A 5,286-nucleotide genomic window follows, 5' to 3' on the forward strand; every position below is an offset into this window, starting at 1 on the left:
ATCGATTGATATATATTTACGCCATTGACTCAGGAAAATATGTATGTATGTGTATGGATGGAATACTTATTTCTAAATTCGGTAAGTAGACCCCTATTCTTAAGCTTTATATTTTCTTTTATTTTAAAAGTTCAGAATAAATGCACCATTAAAAGCCAAAAAGTTTATTTTTGGTCAATAAAAAAAAATTAAAGGTTTTTGCACATTTATAAAATATACATGCATTTAAATTTTAGCAATGATAATTATCGAATTTTTTACTAAGGACACAAAATAAAAACATTTTTGCCCGGTTTAGAAATGGCAGTGTAGGCATCACTAATTTGCTGGTTGTTAGGAAAGTGAAGTGTGTTTTTGTGAAAAGTGCAAGTTTTAGTGAAATAAACAGGTAAAACGTGTGGAAATTATTAAATATTACCAATTAAAAATGATTTGCACACTTTGCCTAAGGAATACGCAAATATTGACAATTATGTTGATCACCTAAAAAAAATTCACCTTCTGACCTCAAAAGATAGGTTGAGCTGCCAATTTTGTGACCAAGTTTTCAGTGGAATAAACATTTTAAAAAGACATCTGAAAAGGCATTCGAGCAACGAATTGTGGTCACAACCTGCAAGAGGGTGCAGTAGTGCTCCAAGTGGTTTAAAGAGTGAAGATATTGCGACAGCTGCCGGTGCGCCACCAACTTCCTTCACGCAGCAAATTGTCTCAGCTGAAGATTTTAGTGTTGACAAAAAGTTAAAAGACCTTCACGTCAGTGTATTGCAATTTTCATCGTCCTTGCATGGACGTAGCAACTTTTCAAGAAAAGACGCGACGGATGTAACAAATATGGTTAAAAATATGATAATGAATCCAATTTTGGATATTTTAAAAGGATTCGTTGAAGCAAAAATTGGACACAATTTTGACTTGAGATCTGAATTTTTGGGCATCATAAATTCATGGTCAAGGATCACTGAGTCAATAAAATCGGAATATATTCTTGCAAAAACACTGGCAGCTAAAGGATACACCACCATCTTAAATGAAATTGTGATCAATAGGGAGCCAGACTTTGTTTTAAAGAAAGGTGTGCTTACGTCTGGTGAAAAGCTATCGAAAATGGCAATAATGCCATTGTCACATTCTTTTAAAGCTATTTTAGAAAAAGATGACTTGCTTTTGGCAATGATGCGCCATATGGAGGAGCTCCAAGCTTCACACAATTTTACAAATATTTGCCAAGGCGATTTGTGGCGAAGTAAATGTAGTTTATATCCGGGTAAATTGTTGATTCCATATTTTTTGTACACGGACGATATTGAAATAAATAATCCACTTGGATCTCACGCTGGAAAACATTCCTTGTGTCACTTTTACTATTCATTTCCATGTCATCCTTTTGGCGAGACAAAGCGAAATAGTATTTTTCTTGCAGCAGTTACTAAAAGCAAATACGTAAAGCAATATGGCAATAAAAATTGTTTGGAAAATTTTGTAGATCACTTAGTTGTGCTTGAAAAGGAAGGTATTGAAGTAAATTTGTCAAACGGGCAAGTATATAAGCCTCATTTTATTCCAGTTCTTGTTTTAGGCGATAACTTGGGACTCAACTCTGTTTTGGGCTTCAATAAATCCTTTAAAGGCACCTTTTGTCGGTTTTGCACAGCAACTGCGCCCTTAACCAAAGAACTTTGTTTAGAGCGGCTTGACCTTCAAAGAAGTCGCGCCACGTATTTGGAAGATGTTAATAACAACGAAAACGGTATCGTAGAGCGATGTGTTTTTAATAAAATTCCATCATTTCACGTAGTGGATAACTTAGCAGTTGATGCAATGCATGACATAATGGAAGGTGTATGCCATTACGACTTGTGCTGTGCTATAACCCATTTTACACAAAAAATGAAGTTTTTTTAACTTATCTACGTTAAACAAAAGAATCAAATCTTTTGACTATGGGGAAATGGAATGCAAAAATATACCTCCTGAAATAAAAGTGCAACATTTAAAGAAAATGCATTTGAAATTTTCCGCTGCAGAAATGTTGTCATTTGTCAAGCATTTCCCATTAATGGTTGGCGATTTAGTTCCATCAGACGACGAAGTCTGGCAATTTGTTTTATTGTTGAACGAAATAATTGATGATATTTTGGTTTTCGAAATAACTGAGTTTTATCTTACTTCTCTCAAAGATAAAATTGAATTGCATAATAAAAATTTCAATAGTCTTTTTGACCAGACGTTGAAACCAAAATTTCATATTTTGTTACACTACACAACTGTCATGAAGTCGTGCGGTCCTGTCAGAAAATTTTGGAGTTTCCCCTTTGAAGCTAAGCATAGACAATTCAAATTATATACGCATGCAATCACATCCAGAAAAAGTATTTGTTTTTCGGTTGTAAAAAAATATCAGTACTCGTTTGCGTCCTATCTTTTAAATGGTTTTAATGAAAATAAAACATTTTATAATTTAAAAGTTGACAACTCCTCAGATGGTTTCAAAAGAATAATAAGCCTTGTTACCAACATAGCCGAAGAGAACTTAAGATTATATAAAAGTGTTTCACACAACAATCTTATCTATAAAGAGGGTTTTTATGTTGGTACTTGCTCGAAAGATTACAACATTTATGTTATAAAAACAATAATATTGTACGAAGCAAAAATTTATTTGTTTTGTCAAAAAATTCGAAATATATTGTATAATAAAAACTACAGAGCTTTCGAAATCGATCCAAAGTTATTGGGAGAATATTTTGCTTTATCCATTTCAGAAATAGTTGGACCACCAGCGACATTGGTTAAATCATCCAGAGGAGTATTTTTTATACAGTTAAAGGAGAACTGTTTCCCAACGAACAGATAACTACATTTTTTATAAAGAACCAAATTCCTCGATAATGTCTTTAGTTATTAATGATTTGTTTCCCGCAATCATTAGTATCGCTGATGATTCACCTTTATTACAAAACCAGCAGGAAATCCTTGAAGACGATGAATTAAAAATATTACTAAGATCTTGGAATGTTGAACACATGTACACATGTCTTAAGGGTTTGTATGCATATTTGTTTCTATTTATGAACAACCTAGTTTTTATTAAATTTTTAATTTTTAAAAGTAATGATTTTTTTCTGTTTTTCAGAGGAAAATATCGACGTGAAGATATTGAAAATTTTGAAGTTTGACCACTTGAAAGAGATTTTGCAAACTTTCAAAATTGGTGACCGAATCTTATTTGAATTCAACTTCGAAAACTGGAGAAACCAGATTAATAAACCTCTGCACTTTCACGCTTCCGTTAGCACTGCGTCGCCTAGTTGCTCCGCTGATTTTTCCCAGTAAGATCTAGATCGCCTGCTTCCAGCCCTACCACTGGTTCCAATTCGCAAGATTTCGAGGAAAACGCTTTTGTTGCAACAATTTTACACGCAGATATTAAGTCGTTACATGTAAAAGATTTTTATAAATGTAACAACAGACTTGACGACGCTCATAGAAATGTACTCATCAATATAATTGTAACCTACTACATTGCCAAAAACATTCACATGTCACTTCAAGTAATCTACTACCTGGAGAATGAAATCCTAAGCCTTTTTCCAAATGAAAAGCTGAACTTCTACAGAACCGAAAAGAGAGAAACTGTATACCAAATATTGCTACTTAAAAAAAAGCTTCAAAAACCGTTTGTCTATAATTCCTGTACCTGAAGAAAATACCAAAGCTGATAAAATTGGTAAATAAAATTAAAAACTAGTTTGTTCGTTACAAGTTTATAAAATTTATGAATATGTACATTTTCAGCTCGCGATGATCATGCAGAAGAAATCATACAGCATCTTAAATACGACAATTTGACAGCAGAAGAATTCGAAAGCTGCTGGCAGGCCAGTGCAAATTATAGAATTCATCAAATAAAGGAAAAATTTAATAGCATTCAACAAGTTTTCGTAGACTGGCCAGAGTATAAAAAGCCGAACGGATATCGATTGGTAAGATTTTGATTTAAGGTTCCCTATTTGAGATATTATAAAAACTAACACTTTCGATGTTTTCAGATTGATCTAGACTTTGGTACGATTTTTCCCAATCATGATAATTTTCTTGTTGACTGGAAGCAAAAAGTTTTGAAGCTCTTTACATCTTAAAGCTTGAAGCTTTTTACATCTTAAGAGAAGTGAGTGCTTAAAGGACGGTGCCACAAAAATCATTATCAGCTCTATGTCTGAAGGGGATTTAGAAAAAGGTATGATTTCGTAAGTTGTACTTTAAGAATTTTCTCTAAGGGTAACAAAATTTTCTAATATACATACATTTTTGCTCTATTTTTTTAGATGAAACGTCCTTTGCTTTTAAGACTTTTTGGTGCCTACATGGATATCTTTACCCTACAGGACACGTTATGAAAAAGGATAATACTGGGAAAAGATGTACAATCAGATTCACCATAAAGGACTCTCAGGAATCGTATGCTTTTGTCGGACAAAGTCTTCAAAACCTAGATGATCACATTAATTTTTTAAGCCAACGTAAAGAAAACATACAGCCTTTTATCCTGTCGGTAGGAGACAACAATTACTCAAAATTCACTGAATTTTTTTTTATATTTAGATGGTACAAAAATTCCATTCCAAAGCTTTTTACGCTGTATGGATATATGTTTCAAATCCTTTTATTTATTTAATGTGGAGTACCCTAAAGCTTCCACAACATTTTGGACATTTATTGAAGCTTACTTTTACAAACTAGCATTACCTCAAGGAAAAAAAACTTTGAAAATAAATATTCTGATGCAAGAACTTGAAGAAGACTCCTAATTTAATGTACACTTTTGGTCAGATAATTAAGTTAGTTACATAGGAACTAGCTATTTTTCTTTTTTTTTATTATTTTTTTATAAAAGTCTAGCGCATTGTATAACAAGCACCTAACTTAATTAAGCTGACCACAAGTGTGTGTACATAAGCTATACATTTATTGCATATAAAAAGTTTTCATATTTATTTATAAAAAAAATCAGACTTATGTATATTAAAAAAAAATAATAATTAAAATTTTCATGAATTTCTATACATATCGAGCCCTATCCGACAGAAATGCATCTAAATGCTCTAGGAATATTTCTGCATCAAAAAAAAAATTTTGAAAAAAATGTCGCTTACGTTGTTTTGGCGGTTAGGGCTCGATATGTATGCATGTATGTAAATACAAAACAACCGTGTCATCCTAATTTAATGAAGGTTTTTAATTGAAGTTGTGATAAAACCGTGATACAATTTTGTAATTAAATAC

At 32.3% G+C, this 5,286-nt stretch overlaps 1 long non-coding RNA gene across 1 annotated transcript; it reads left to right on the plus strand.

Annotated features, from left to right (window-relative positions):
• Positions 1–346: 346 nt before the first annotated feature.
• On the plus strand, positions 347–4,954 carry LOC108361026 (uncharacterized). Its single transcript, XR_001847222.1, has 6 exons — positions 347–388; positions 2,766–3,045; positions 3,137–3,730; positions 3,799–3,986; positions 4,053–4,240; positions 4,329–4,954. It is a non-coding gene; the product is annotated as an uncharacterized LOC108361026 (long non-coding RNA).
• Positions 4,955–5,286: the final 332 nt, after the last annotated feature.

Source organism: Rhagoletis zephyria, unplaced genomic scaffold (genome assembly GCF_001687245.7).
Source record: "Rhagoletis zephyria isolate East Lansing unplaced genomic scaffold, Rhagoletis_zephyria_1.1 Rzeph_scaffold_00684, whole genome shotgun sequence".
Classification (NCBI taxonomy): domain Eukaryota; kingdom Metazoa; phylum Arthropoda; class Insecta; order Diptera; family Tephritidae; genus Rhagoletis; species Rhagoletis zephyria.